We start from the raw sequence: 16,875 nt of genomic DNA on the forward strand, positions 1-16,875 counted from the left end.
GTTCAATCAAATTAGAATTCAGGATTAAGAAACTCACTCAAAACCAACGACATGGAAGTTGAACAACCTGCTCCTGACTGACTCCTAGGTAAATAATGAAATTAAGGCAGAAACTAAACCGTTCTTGAAACCAATAAGAACAAAGAGACTTCATACCAGAATCTTTGGGATGCAGCTAAAGCAATGTTAAGAGGGAAATTTGTAGCACTAGACAGAACTCAAATTGACACCCTAACATCACAACTAAAAGAACTAGAGAAGCAAGGGCAAATAAATCCAAAAGCTAGCAGAAAACAAGAAATAGCTAACATGGGAAAAGAACTGAAGAAGAGAGAGACACAAAAAAATGCTTCACCAAATCAATAAATCCAGAAGTTGTTTCTTTTTTGAAGACATTAATAAAATAGATAGACTGGTAGCTAGACTAATAAAGAAGAAAAAAAGAGAAGAATCAAATAGACACAATATAAATGATAAAGGGCATATCACCACTGACCCCACAGAAATACAAACTACCATTAGAGAATACTATAAACATTTCTATGCAAATAAACTAGAAAATCTAGAAGAAATGAATAAATTCCTGGACACATACACCCTTCCAAGACTAAACCAGGAAGAAGTCAAATCCTTGAATAGACCAATAACAAGTTCTAAAATTGAAGCAGTAATAAATAGCCTAACAACCAAAAAAAGCCCAGCACCAGATGGACTCACAGTCAAATTCCACCAGAGGTACAAAAAGGAGCTGGTACCACTCCTTCTGGAACTATTTCAAACAATTCAAAAGGAGGGACTTCTCCCTAACTAATTTTATGAGCCCAGCATCATCCTGATACTAAAACCTGACAGAGACAGAACAAAATAAGAAAACTTCTGGCCAATATCTCTGATGAACATCAATGTGAAAATCCTCAATAAAATACTGGCAAACCAAATCCAGCAGCACATCAAAAAGCTTATCTGCCATGATCAAGTCAGCTTCATCCCTGGGAAGAAGACTGGTTCAACATAAACAAATCAATAAATGCAATTCGTCACATAAACAGAACCAATAACAAAAACCACATGATTATCTCAATAGATGCAGAAAAGGCCTCCAATAAATTTCAACATCCCTTTATACTAAAAACTTTCAATAAACTAGATATTGATGGAACGTATCTCAAAATAATAAGAGCTATTTATGACAAACCCACAGTCAGTATCATACTGAATGGGCAAAAGCTGGAAGCATTCCCTCTGAAAACTGTCACAAGACAAGGAAACCCTCTTTCACCACTCCTATTCAACATCGTATTGGAAGTTCTGGCCAGGGCAATCAGGCAAGAGAAAGAAATAAAGCGTATTTGAATAAAAAGAGAGGAAATCAAATTGTCTTTGTTTGCAGATGACATTGTATATTTAGAAAACCCCATTGTCTCAGCCCAAAATTTCCTTAAGCTGATAAATTCAGCAAAGTCTCAGGATACAAAATCAATGTGCAAAAATCACAAGCATTCCTATACACCAACAACAGACAAGCAGAGAACCAAATCATGAATGAACCTCCATTCATAATTGCTACAAAGACAATAAAATACCTAGGAATACAGCTAACAAGGGATGTGAAGGACTTCTTCAAAGAGAACTACAAACCACTTCTCAAGGAATTAGAAGAGGACACAAACAAATGGAAAAACATTTCATCCTTTGGATATGAAGAATGAATATTGTGAAAATAGCCATGCTTCCCAAAGTAATTTACAGATTTGATGCTATTCCCATCAAACTACCATTGACATTCTTCACAGAATTTTTTTAAAAAGCTACTTTAAAACTCATATGGAACCAAGAAGGAACCTGTATAGCCAAGACAATCCTAAGCAAAAAGAACATAGCTGGAAGCATAAAGACACCTGACTTCAAAGTATAATACAAGGCTACAGTAACCAAAACAGCATGGTACTGGTACCAAAGCAGACACATAGACCAATAGATCAGAAATAAGACAGCACATCTACAACCATCTGAATTTCAACAAACCTGACAAAAACAAGCAGTGGGGAAATGATTCCCTATTTAATAAATGGTGCTGGGAAAATGGGCTAGCCATATGCAGCAAACTGAAATTGGACCCGTTCCTAACACCTTATACAAAAGTTAACTCAAGATGTATTAAACACTTAAATGTAAAACCCAAAACCATAAAAATCCTAGAAGAAAATCTAGGCAATACCATTCAGGAAATAGGCAAGGGCAAAAATTTTATGATGAAATTGTCAAAAGTAATTGCAGCAAAAGCTAAAATTGACAAATGGGATCTAATTAACTAAACAGCTTCTGCACACCAAAAGAAACTATCATCAGAGTGAACAGGCAACCTGAAGAATTGGAGAAAATTTTTGCAATCTACCCATCTGATAAAGGTCTAATATCCAGAATTTACAAGGAACTTAAACAAATTTACAATAATAAAATAAGTAACCCCACCAAAAAGTGGACAAAGGATATGAACAGACACTTCTCAGAAGATATTTACACAGCCAACAAACTTATGAAGAAAAGCTCAACATCACTGATCGTTAGAGAAACACAAATTAAAACCGCAATGAACTACCATCTCACACAAGTCAGAAGGGCAATTATCAAAAAGTCAAGAAACAATAGATGCTGGTGAGGCTGTGGAGAAATAGGAACACTTTTACACTGTTGGAGGGAATGTAAATTAGTTCAACCATTGTGGAAGACAGTGTGGCAATTCCTCAAGGATCTAGAACCAGAAATACCATTTAACCCAGCAATCTCATTACTGGGTATATACCCAAAGGAATATAAATTATTCTATTATAAAGATATACACACACATATGTTTATTGCAGCACTATTCCCAAGAGCAAAGACTTGGAATCAATCCAAATGCCCACCAATGATAGAACAGATAAAATGTAGTACATATATACCATGGAATACTATGCAGCCATAAAAAGGAATGGGATCACGTCCTTTGCAGGGACATGGACGAAGCTGGAAGCCATCATCCTCAACACACTAACAGAAACAGAAAACCAAACACCGCATGTTCTCACTAATAAGTGGGAGTAGAACAGTGAGAACACATGGACACAGGGAGGGAACAACACACACCAGGGCCTGTCAGGGGGGTGGAGGGTGGGAGAGCATCAGGACAAATGGCTAATGCATGCAGGGCTTAATACCTAGGTGATGAGTGGTTAGATGCAGCAAATCACCATGGTACACGTTTACCTATGTAACAAACCTGTACGTCTGCACATGTATCCCGGAACCTAAAATAAAATAAAATTTAAAATATATGTATAAACATACCATAAAACTACCATGACACTGAACATCCTAGAGGGTTTGTGCATGAAAGTTTTTGCTTTCTTGCTACTTTTTATGCTCCCAGTTAACACACATCTTGTAGGAAGTACACATTTTGGTATTTCTCACATCCCATAGTTTATTTCATTTGCCATAGAATATTATTCCAGGATATTGTGTTCACAGAATAGATGAATAAGCAGAGATAATAAATGATGTAATTTAGTTGGTTGTAAATATTATTTTAAGTCAAAATTTTCTGACACATTTGCTTATTAGATGATAAAAAAATTTTTGGTCAACACGTATTTCTCATCAAATATTTCCAAAGTGGGAAACATCCAAGCCTCATACTTTGACAACTTGCTCTTCTGTCTCAATGTAGTCTACCTCTTCCACTTTTTTTTTGCTTTAAATATTAACCGTATACCACTGACTTTCACTTTGTATATCTGCAGCTTTTACTTCCATTCTAAATTCAACCAAATCTCATAATGCCATATTTTGTTTTAATTCAAACTCATAACCCTTTAATCAAAATCAGTTGCCATCTGTTTTATCAATACCACCGCAATTCTCACATTCTGTTTATATCCCATTCATTTTCTTTACTTTCTGATGCTCTTCCAATGATTAATTCACAGCTCTGAATAAATATAGCATTTTGTTAAATCTAAGGCTGTTCAGTTTCAATATACTAGAGAAAATAAAGAAATGTTAAAAACAAAAAAAAGCAAAACACACATAATAAAGCCTAGAGAAGTGAATCCCAAAAGCAATCTGCTAGCATACTGATAAGGGAATGCTGGGAAGGGAAGAACGTGGTCCCTTTAAATGATACAAAAGGGGAGAAGAGAAGTGCTGGGTAGAGGAAGGTGTGGTGCCTGACTAGGGTTCCACCCCCATAGACCTAGGTGAGGACAGGCACTCCTGCTTTCTCGCCCAAATGTTGCATTTGAAAAGACCACCCTGACCCACCATGCCCCCATCCTTGGCCTATAAAAACCCGAGGCCCCAGCAGGCAGACACACAGGTGTCCAGATGTCCAGATGTCCAGAGGAGCACGTTGGCGGAAGAAGATGCAAGCGGCCGGTCCTCGAGAGGATGTCGATAGGAGAACGCAGGCAGAAGAGCGCAGGCAGAAGAGCGCATGGATATGCACCAGCATGCCGGCAGGCCCAAGTGGTGGGAGGAGGTGGAGTTTGGCCCTGGCAGAGGAGAGCAAGGCCCAAGTGGCCCAACTTCAGGGGAAGACCATCTCCCTTCTGGCTCCCCCATCAGCTGAGAGCTACTTCTACTCAATAAAGTTTTACACTAATTCTCCAAGCCCACGTGTGTTCTAATTCTTCCGGTACACCAAGGCAAGAAACCCTGAGATACAGAAAGCCCTCTGTCCTTGCGACAAGGTAGAAGGTCTAATTGAGCTAACACAAGCCACCTATAGACAGCAAACTAAGAGCATCCTGTAACACACGCCCACTGGGGCTTCAGAAGCTGCAAACGTTCACCCCTAGACACTGCCATGGGGTCGGAGTTCTACAACCTGCCTGCCTGTAAGCTTCCCTGGATGTTTGAGCAGTGGGGCCCTGAAAAAGCGAGCCACATCCCCATCGCATGCCCTGCGAGGGGGACAAGCGAACTTTTCCCATTTCAATACCACTAGAGAGGTTCATAGACAATTTGAGCCCTGTTTTCTCATAACAGAAAAGGAAGGACAGTCAGAACTGTGCGAAGTGTGGATAAAGAAACAGAAAAGGGAGCCAATAGTCATTGGCATTATATACCTGAGAAAGCAGCAACAGTTACCATACTGAGCATAGCCGGAGGAGTTCACCACAGTTAGAGGAATGAAGGCAGAAATGGTAGGTACTCCTGTGGATTTGGAAGCTAAAAACTGATGAGGTTTTAAATCAAAGGCTTGTTTTTCTTTGTAATATAAGAAAATAATTTGCTTGTAATCTTTTTTTACCTGTCGTACACTATTATTTGTTTATTGTTATAGATGGCAAATAAAAATTATATTTATCATGTACCACATGATGCCTTGAAATACGTATACCTTGTGAAATAGCTAAACCAAGCTAATCAACATATGCAATACCTCACATACTTTTTTGTGGTGAGAAGACTCATCTATTCTTTTAGCAGTTTTTAAGAATACAAAACGTTATTAACTACAGTCACCACGTTGTACAATAGATCTCTTGAACTTATTTCTCCTATATAACTGAAATATTGTATCCATTTACCAACATCTCCCCACCACATCCCCTCCCAGCCCCTAGTACCCACAATTCTACTCTCTATTTCTACGACTTCAACTTTTAAAAATTCTGCATATATGTGAGGTCATGTAGCATTTGTCTTTCTGTTCCTAGCTTATTTCACTTAAAATAATGTTCTCCAGGTTCATCCATGTTGTCACAAATGACAGAATTTGCTTTTTTAAAAATTGAATAGTATTCTATTGTGCACATATGCCATATATTATTTATCCATTCATCCATTGATGAACACTTAGGTTGATTCCATGCCTTGGCTATTATGAATGGTGCTGCAATAGACATTGGAGTGCAGATATTTCTTTGATACGTTGATTTCATTTCCTTGGATATATACTAAGTAATGGGATTCCTTGACCATATGGTGGTTTTATTTTTAATTTTTTGAAGAACTTTCATACTACTTTTCTATAATGGCTATACTTATTCACATTCCCACCAACAGTGTGGAAGAGTTCCGTTTTCTTGACATCCTCACCAGCATGTGTTATCTTTTGTCTTTTAATATTAATTATTCTAACAGATATAAGATTATATCTCATTGTGGTTTTCATTTGCATTTCTCTGCTATTAATTTAATATTTTTTCATATACCTGTTGGCCATTTGCATGTCTTCTTTTGAAGGTCATTTCATCATTTTTTAACTAGGTTATTTGTTTTCTTTAATTGGGTTATTTGTAATGTGTATTTTGAATAGTAACCTCTTAACAGATGTGTGCTTGGCTGATTACAAAGGTTGTCTCTTCACTCTGTTAATTGTTCACTTGACTGTGTTAAAGCATTTTTGTTTGATGTAGTCAAATTGTCTCTTTTTGGTTTTATTGCCAGTATTTTCAAGGTCATATCCAAAAAGTCCTTCCCAGATCAGTGTCGTGGAACTTTTTCCCCAATATTTTCTTCTAGTATTTTTACAATTTCGGGTTACACATTTAATCCAAACTTCTTTAATCCATTTTCAGTTTTTTTTAATATACTGTGAGATAAGGGTCCAATTTCATTCTACTGGCATGCGAATACCCAATTGTTCCAACATTAGTTGTTGAAGGAACTGTCTTTTCTCCATAGTGTGTTATTGGCACTTTTGTCAAAAATCAATGGACTGTAAATGCATATATTTATTTCTTAGTTCTTTATTTTTTTCCATCAGTCTTTGTGTCTGTTTTTATGCCAGTACCATGCTGTCTTAATCACTCTAGCTTTGGAGTATATTTTCAAATCAGGTAGTATATTACTTGCAGCTCTGTTCATTTTTTGCAAGATTGCTTTGGCTACTTGGGTTATTTTTTAGTTCCATAGAATTATAGGATTTTTTCCTATTTCTGTGAAACATGCCATCGATATTTTGATGAGCTTATGCTGACTCTGTAGATTACTTTGAATAGCATGAAAATTTTGTTGATATTAATCCTTCAAAGTCATAGGATATATTTATAGGATTTTTTCCAATTATTTGTGTCTTTTCAATTACTTTAATCAATGCTGCATAGCTTTTTTTGGATACAGATCTTTAACCTCCTTGGCTATGTTAATTCCTAAGTATGTTATTTTTCTTTTTTTTGTAGCTATTGTAAGTGGGGTTGCTTTCTTGATTTCTTTTTTGGATAGTTTGTTGTTAGTGTATGGAAATAATTTTTATATGTTGATTTGTATCCTGCAAGTTTATTGAATTCATTTATTATTTCTAACAGCTTTTGGATAAATTCTTTATAGTTTTTATGTATGATAATATATCATATGCAATCAGGGACAATTTTAACTTTCTCGGGGGGAAAGACAGAATGAGTGTACTTACACCACCATAATGGGAGCAAGAATGTGTATTTTGAAATTTGATTAACCTTAAGTGAAACAAAACAGTCAGTGTTTATTTCTTCCAAATGTAGTTTTCCATCCCATTTTTAACTCTTCCAGTATTGGAAGAGGTCGAATTGTAAATGGATGTGGAAATAGCTACAAGTTGATGGAAGAACCATCATACTCGTAATCAGAAGACGTGCGTTTGCAGTTGGACACTACTGATGCATACCAGTGTAACCTTAGTCAAGATAATTATGGTTTCTTTAATCTGAATTTTCTTTTCTATAAAATAAAAATAATTTTTAAAAACAAAAATACAAAAGTGTTTTTTGAAGTAACTATCAAAAACAATACATTGTTACTAGGGTGACTGAATGATGAGCGCTAACATCTCTTCCATGCTTAAATGTTATATTATTTAATGTAGTTAATATATATTAACCCATTTAACATGCCACATGCGAGACATACTATTACCATCTTTTTTACAATTGAGCCACCAAATTAACTAGTTTTCCTTAAGTCACATACCTAATAATTGGTGGTTCATTGTTCAAACTCATACCATCTGATTCTAAAAGATGTATTGTTAACTGGTGTATATGCCATATTGAAAGTTGGCAACAAGGTTTATTGCTTTCACAGAACATTTTTTTAAAATGCAGGATTGATTTGTTTATGGGCAGTATTTTATTAGATTATTCTAACCCACTTAAACATAAAACAAAGAAGAATTTGAAATTTTGGAGTTTGAATTCTGTCTCCCAATATAGAATATTGGTAACTAGAATAACTTTGGAGGCCTCCACAGTATTTGTTTTCTTCTAAGACTACAAGTTATAGCAATTGTTAGTTTGTACTAAAGATGTGTGTTCACTGAGGGCCATACTAGCAAAGAGTCCATACAGTTTACAGAGAGCTAACAGCAGCTTCTTAACACCATCATTTTTCAGTTTTCATACAATTAAAAATGGTCTCTTGAAAACTGGCTCTTATCAAGAAAGTTTTTGTTCTACTAGCAGGTCACTTGGGGGCTCATTAGAAAGCTTACCGATAATTGTATTATTAAGATGTTATAAATGTTTTCACAAAGTCAGTAAGTACATAATTGCTTAGGTGCCTCAAAACTGTTTTCTTTGAAGAGCAACATGATCCATCAGGGCATATGTATTAAATACTTCCAAAGTGTCTCCAGAGGTGCCAGCTTTGTTAGGTAGTCCCTGGCGCCTTTCTCTCAGTTGTGCATCATGGTTTTAACAATTACTTCTGCAAAAGGCCTCTTGGGGTAAGCCACTTAACAAACAGCATTGAGATAAACTTTGTTCAAAGTCTATCCTTCAAAGTTGACCTCCTTAGGGAAAGAAATGGGTGACTGCAAGCAAAGCACCACACTCAACTGTAAAGTAGAAAGGGTCATTACTATTAAAAAAGGAAGACATTTCAGAAAACCTCAAGAGTGTTTACTTTTTCTCTGAAAGCCCCTTACCCCAGAATTAATGAGAACTGGGTTCTTGTTAATACAAATATATATACATAGAGAGAGGGTAGAGGGAGAGAGCAAGGGAGAGAGTTGGTATTAGCAAAGTTCCAGTTCTCATTCACCCTAGGGACTATGTATGTACAGTATATATTCACATAGCCACCCATTTACTTAGTCTCTTGTTTTATTTAATTCACTATTTTGATATACTGGATCACTATTATAGTAGTCTACCATATTGAAAGTTCTATTTAAATTACATATTAAAATAATAATACAAGTAACATACAACTGTAAAGAATGTGCCTCATCTTGTAAAATGGAAGCTTTTTTCCACTTGATATTTATGTTGTAGCATTTAAAATTAATTTTGTTCAGTTTTATAAGATCATGCTTTTCTACAATTTATTGCTATTTGTGAATTATAGTATAAATTTATCATCTATGAATTCAATTTACTGTTGTATATATAGCCTTATGTTTTATCTTTGTTACTATATCATTCATAGATTCTTTTCATGTAGCTTTGAAAAGCTAGATGCATATTATAAACTTATGTATACTTGTATATGTACTTATAAAGCTATGTACAAATTACTAGCATATATACATGTAATAAAATTGTGTATTGGAATATTTCATTAGGTTATTTCAGCCATAAAACATGTATCATCATGCTTAAGAACCTATAGGAAGTGAGATTCTGTGCTAGGGAAGAATTTTTTTAGACAAGAACAGGATACTTATAATAGTTCTTTGAGAAATCATATTCTTCCTCTATAGCTGAATCTTTCCATTCAAAACTTATATTTAAAATTTCCTGCTCTAGAAATTTCCTAGAATTCATCTAGGATTGCATTTGGCACTAATATTGTTAGGCTTTGTGTCCCCACTCAAATCCACATTGAATTGTAATCCCCAGGTGTTGTGGAAGAGACCTGGTGGGAAGTGATTGGATTATGGGGGTGGTTTACCCATTCTGTTCTCATGACAGGGTGTGGATTCTCACAAGATCTGATGCTTTTATAACTGGTAGTTTTTTCTGTACTTGCACAAGCTCTCTTGCCTGCCACTCTGTAAGATGTGTCTTTGCTTTTCCTTCACCTTCTGCCATGATTGTAATTTTCCTGAGGCCTCTCCAGCAATGCAGAACTGTGCATTCATTAGACCTCTTTTCTTTATAAATTATCCAGTCTGGGGTATTTTTCTTCATAGCAGTGTGAGAATGGACTAATACAGGTACAGTCAAATTAGTGACTGTTATTCTCTCCCTCCAAGTCCTCTGCTTTTTCTTTTTTTTTTTTTTTATTATTATTATACTTTAAGTTCTAGGGTACATGTGCATAACGTGCAGGTTTGTTACATATGTATACTTGTGCCATGTTGCTGTGCTGCACCCATTAACTCGTCAGCACCCAACAACTCATCCTTTACATCAGGTATAACTCCCAGTGCAATCCGTCCCCCCTCCCTCCTCCCCAGGATAGGCCCCGGTGTATGATGTTCCCCTTCCTGAGTCCAAGTGATCTCATTGTTCAGTTCCCACCTATGAGTGAGAACATGCGGTGTTTGGTTTTCTGTTCTTGTGATAGTTTGCTAAGAATGATGGTTTCCAGCTGCATCCATGTCCCTACAAAGGACACAAACTCATCCTTTTTTATGGCTGCATAGTATTCCATGGTGTATATGTGCCACATTTTCTTAATCCAGTCTGTCACTGATGGACATTTGGGTTGATTCCAAGTCTTTGCTATTGTGAATAGTGCCACAATGAACATACGTGTGCATGTGTCTTTATAGCACCATGATTTATAATCCTTTGGGTATATACCCAGTAATGGGATGGCTGGGTCATATGGTACATCTAGTTCTAGATCCTTGAGGAATCGCCATACTGTTTTCCATAATGGTTGAACTAGTTTACAATCCCACCAACAGTGTAAAAGTGTTCCTATTTCTCCACATCCTCTCCAGCACCTGTTGTTTCCTGACTTTTTAATGATTGCCATTCTAACTGGTGTGAGATGGTATCTCATTGTGGTTTTGATTTGCATTTCTCTGATGGCCAGTGATGATGAGCATTTTTTTCACGTGTCTGTTGGCTGTATGAATGTCTTCTTTTGAGAAATGTCTGTTCATATCCTTTGCCCACTTTTTGATGGGGTTGTTTGTTTTTTTCTTGTAAATTTGTTTGAGTTCTTTGTAGGTTCTGGATATTAGCCCTTTGTCAGATGAGTAGATTGCAAAAATTTTCTCCCATTCTGTAGGTTGCATGTTCACTCTGATGGTAGTTTCTTTTGCTGTGCAGAAGCTTTTTAGTTTAATTAGATCCCATTTGTCAATTTTGGCTTTGCTGCCGTTGCTTTTGGTGTTTTAGACATGAAGTCTTTGCCCATGCCTATGTCCTGAATGGTACTACCTAGGTTTTCCTCTAGGGTTTTTATGGTATTAGGTCTAACATTTAAGTCTCTAATCCATCTTGAATTAATTTTCATATAAGGAGTAAGGAAAGGATCCAGTTTCAGCTTTCTACTTATGGCTAGCCAATTTTCCCAGCACCATTTATTGAATAGGAGATCCTTTCACCATTTCTTGTTTTTGTCAGGTTTGTCAAAGATCAGATGGCTGTAGATGTGTGGTATTATTTCTGAGGACTCTGTTCTGTTCCATTGGTCTATATCTCTGTTTTGGTACCAGTACCATGGTGTTTTGGTTACTGTAGCCTTGTAGTATAGTTTGAAGTCAGGTAGCGTGATGCCTCCAGCTTTGTTCTTTTGACTTAGGATTGTCTTGGAGATGCGGGCTCTTTTTTGGTTCTATATGAACTTTAAAGCAGTTTTTTCCAATTCTGTGAAGAAAGTCATTGGTAGCTTGATGGGGATGGCATTGAATCTATAAATTACCTTGGGTGGTTTTTCATTGTTATAAGCAGCATTAGTCAATGTTTTCTGTAATCATTATCACATTCACCAAAACAGGTTAAATAGCTCTATTAATATTTTTTCTGGGTTATGAATAAAATAACAACAAAGTGATAGCATAATCATCTTTATCAACATTGCATTTTCTGCAGTTGACTTTTTCCTTAAAATAAAATTAAAGAATATAAGATTATTCAGTTTATTTCTAAAACTGTATGCATTTAAATATTGATAAATTCCTTTCTAAAATTATTGTAAAATATTATATTGCTTCCAGTATTGTTATCATTTGTTATTTTTTATACTTAATAATAGAAGGCATACTGTATCATATATAAGTACATAACAATTACAGTCAATTTCCTCGGGTTTAATTCTAGTGCTACCATTTATCCTTTGTGAGGTAACTTTAGTCGCTTAATTGTTCTGCCTCTGTAAAATGAGCATATTGAATAAATAATTCTGTAAAGTGCTTCGCAAAGTGACTCAAAAATAGACACTTAATGGTGCTACATATTATGTCCATTAATGTTTTATTTAAAATTTTATTACAAAGAAATCATAGACAACACAAACAAATGGAAACACATCCTATGCCCATGGATGGGTAGAATCAATATTTTGAAAATGACAATACTGCCAAAAGCAATCTACAAATTCAATGCAATTCCCATCAAAATACCCCCACCGTTCTTCACAGAATTAGAAAAACAATTCTAAAACTGATATGGTACCAAAAAAGAGCCTGCATAGTCAAAAGCAAGACCAAACAAACAGAACAAATTTGGAAACATCACATTACCCAAACTTCAAGCTGTTTTGGTGACTATGGCCTTCATACTGTACTCCTTACAGTATGAAGGCCATAGTCACCAAAACAGCACAGTGCTGGTATAAAAATAGGCACATAGACTAATGGAACAGAATAGAGAACTCCAAAATAAAACCAAATGCTTACAGCCAACTGATCTTCGACAAAGCAAAGAAAAACATGAAGTGGGGAAAGGACACCCTGTTCAACAAATGGTGCTGGGATAATTGGCAGGCCACATGTAGGAGAACGAAACTGGACCCTCATCTCTCACCTTATACAAAAATCAACTGAAAATGAGTCAAATACTTAAATCTAAGACCTGAAATCATAACAACTCTAGAACATGACATCAGAAAAACCTTTCTAGATATTGGCTTAGGCAAAGATTTCATGACCAAGAACCCAAAAGCAAATGCAACAAAAACAAGGATAAATAGGACTAAAAAGCTTCTGCACAGCAAACGAAATAATCAGCAGAGTTAACAGACAACCTACAGAGTGGGAGAAAATATTCACAATCTGTACATCTGACAAGGGACTAATATCCAGAATCTACAAAGAACCCAAACAAATCAGCAAGAAGGAAACAAAGAATCCTATCAAAAAGTGGGCTGAGGATATGAATAGACAATTCTCAAAAGAAGATATACAAATGGCCGACAAGCATATGGAAAAATGCTCAACTTCCCTAATGATCAGGGAAATGTAAATCAAAACCACAGTGTGATATGATGCTACTCCTGCAAGAATGGCCATAATCAAAAATTCAAAAAATAATAGATGTTGGCATGGATGTGGTGAAAAGGGAACACTTTTACACTGTTGGTGAGAATGTAAACTTTGTACAACCCTTATGGAAAACAATGTGGAAATTCCTTAACGAACTAAAGGTAGATCTACCAGTTGATCCAGCAATCCCACTACTAGGTATCTTCCCAGAGGAAAAGAAGTCATTATGTGAAAAAGATTCCTTGCACACACATGTTTATAGCAGCACAATTTGCAACTGCAAAAATATATAACCAGTCCAAATGCCCATCAATCAATGAGTGGATAAAGAACATGTGGGAGATGTATACATATACACCATGAAGTACTTTTCAGCCATTAAAAGGAACAAAATAATGGCATTCACAGCAACCTAGATGGAATTGGAGACCATTATTCTAAGTGCAGTAACTCAGGAATGGAAAACCAAACATCTCATGTTCTCATTCATAAGTGGGAGCTAAGCTATGAAGATACAAAGGCCTAAGAATGACACAATGGATTTTGAGAACTCAGGGGAAAGGGTGGGATCAGGGTGAGGGATAAAAGACTACACATTGGGTACAGTGTACATTGCTTGGGTGATGAGTGCACCAAAATCTCAGAAATCACCACTAAAGACCTTATTCATGTAGCCAAACACCATCTGTTTCCAAAAACCTATTGAAACAAAAAAATAAATTAAAAAATTATTTAATAGCAGAGGATTTAACATATTTAAGTAGAACATCAACTAATAAATGTGGAAGAGATGGTAGACTTATAAAGTCACCATTTTGCAACAAATATAATAAAAATTGATTTAAGCAAAAATTTTCAGTGAATACTTAAATGAGTAGGTCAAAGTTTGGGGAATAAAGAATATTTATGTATCGTCAAAGTACCTCTCCACAAATTACTTATAAATTACCAAGGGGAAAAATAGTAAATTTATAGTGGAGAAACTTGGCAGAGCCATCTTAGTCAACTGATTATAGCTAATATCACCAGTAATGGTACAGATAAACATCATGTGCCTTCCGATGTAATGTGCTGAGAAGACGATCTCATGTCTGTTTTCCTACATGACATTTGTGACCTGAATCTAATCAGAGGAAATATCAGACAGACCCAAGCTGAGTGACATTCTACAAAATAACATGTACTCCAAGCTGCCAATGTTATAAGACTGAGGAGTTAATCCGGATTAAAAGACCCTCAAGGGACATGACCGCTAAGTGAAATGTTTATTCCTGAGTTGAATTTTAGACTAGGAAATAAAATCAATATAGGATGTTATTTGGATAATGGATTAAATTTGAATATTGACTCTGGATGACATAATACTATTGTATAAATGGTATTTTTTTATATTGGTCATTTTACTAGTTATGCAGGAGAATGTCTCTTCTTAGGAAATACACATTGTTCAAAAGGTTAAAAAAGTTTATTAAAAGAGTAAATAATAAAGCAACTAGGGCAAAAATGTTAATAATTTGTGAATCTGGGTAAAGGATATATGACTATGATTTGTTCTAGTCTGATAATCTCTAGGTAAACTTGAAATTGTGTCAAAATAAAATGTTTAAAATAAATAAATAAATAAATAAAATTTTATTACACAAAATTGTCCAGGAAATAGGAAAGAAGAAACACTTCCAACTTGTCTTATGAGGCCAGTATCAACTTGATAACAAAATTAAGTGAAGACATTATACACACACATGCACAGACATACAAACAGATGAAAAATAACTTTAACCATTCCAATAGATCCAGCAAAACATTTGAAAAAATTTAACATCTACTAAAGATAAAATCACTGAATTACTAAGCATACTCAGATGAAAAGGGAATGTCTGATATGATGAAAAGACTCTACATAAAAGCTACAGTACATATCATATTTGATGAAATACTTCAAATTTCCACTATAGGTTAAGAAATAAGACAACAATGACTACTGTCAGTATTTCTGCTCAGTAGCCCAATAGAGTCAGGAAAATGACAAAGAAGGTATAAAATTTGAAAACAGATGATGTTTTGGGTACATAATAATTTGGAAAGGAAATATACCTAAACTATTGGAATTAAATAGTAAACTAAATAAAATACAAAGGCCATAAAATTTTAGTAGCATTGAAAGGCTCCCAATATTTAGGAACAAATTTAATTAAATATTGGCAAAATCTCTACATTGAAAACTACAAATGATTGCTAAAAAAATTTTAAATAGACGAATAAATCAAGGAATCTTACATTTTTATCAATTGGAAGTTTCAATATTGCTAAGAAGTCAATTCTTCCCAAATTTATCTTTAAATTCATTATGAGGCTCATTAAAATGCAAGCAGGTTTTGGCTTTATGGAAATTCATGAAATGATTCTATTAATATCTAAATGCAGGCAACCGAAAGCCACAATGACATGAAGAAAAATCAAGTTGGAGAATTCACACCACTGGATATCAAAACTTACAAAGCTATAATAACTAATTAGAACTGTGGCATAGAATCAAGTATCAAGAATCACATCACATATAAACATTGCCAAATTTATGACAAATATGCTAAACTGATTTTAATAATTGTAGCCATAAGCACTTATATTAAAAAAGAAAAAAATTAAATATTAACTAGTTAAGTCTCTAATGTGAAAAATTACAAATACAAATGGAAAAATTTCAAAATAAGTGGAAGAAGTGATACGGTGTTACAATAAGAGCAAGAGTTATTGAAATTAAGAACAATAGAGAGAATGATATTAAAATGTCAAATTTCTGGCAAAATCTTTTAAGAATAAAAGCTGATAATGCACAAATTAATAATAATAGGGATTGAAAGGAACCGTAACTTCAGGTAACCACAGAAATAAGATAAAGGAATAAATTATGAAACGTTATGCCAATAGGTTTGAAAAAATAGTGAATATAATTTAGTAATGGTGAAGAACAATTTAAAAAACTATACTGGCTTCCTTGCTGTTAATTACACATTCCAAGAATGCTCCCATCTCTGGACTTTGCATTGGTTTCTCTGCTTGGAATGTTTTTCCTCAGATACTCAATTAGCTAACTGTGTTTAAGCTTTATTTTTACATATGGTGCTATTAATGAAAACTTTACAATATAAAATAATTTGTTTCCTGCACTACGTCACTTGCCTTGCTTACTTTACCTCTGTAATGTGTGTTGCCATCTAACCCGTTTCATGTTTACATGTTTATTTGTTAGTGGTTTCTCTACCACTATAGATTGTACTTCATGAATATGAAAACTTTGTCTAATTCATCACTTCTGGATTTTCAGTTGGAGTTCCAATAAATTCACTTGAATAAATGATGTATAAAGAATTAAAACTGCATGATGGTCCTAATAGATATAGGAAAAAGAAACATTGCATACAAGTCAGCGTATATTTATGATGAAAAGTTTAGCAGACTTGAAATAAGAAGGGACTTCATCAATTTAATAAAGGCTCCTGGGGTAGATCAGCACTTTAATGGGCTCA

The sequence above is a fragment of the Macaca fascicularis genome, chromosome 4, assembly GCF_037993035.2.
Source record: "Macaca fascicularis isolate 582-1 chromosome 4, T2T-MFA8v1.1".
Taxonomy (NCBI): Eukaryota; Metazoa; Chordata; class Mammalia; order Primates; family Cercopithecidae; genus Macaca; species Macaca fascicularis.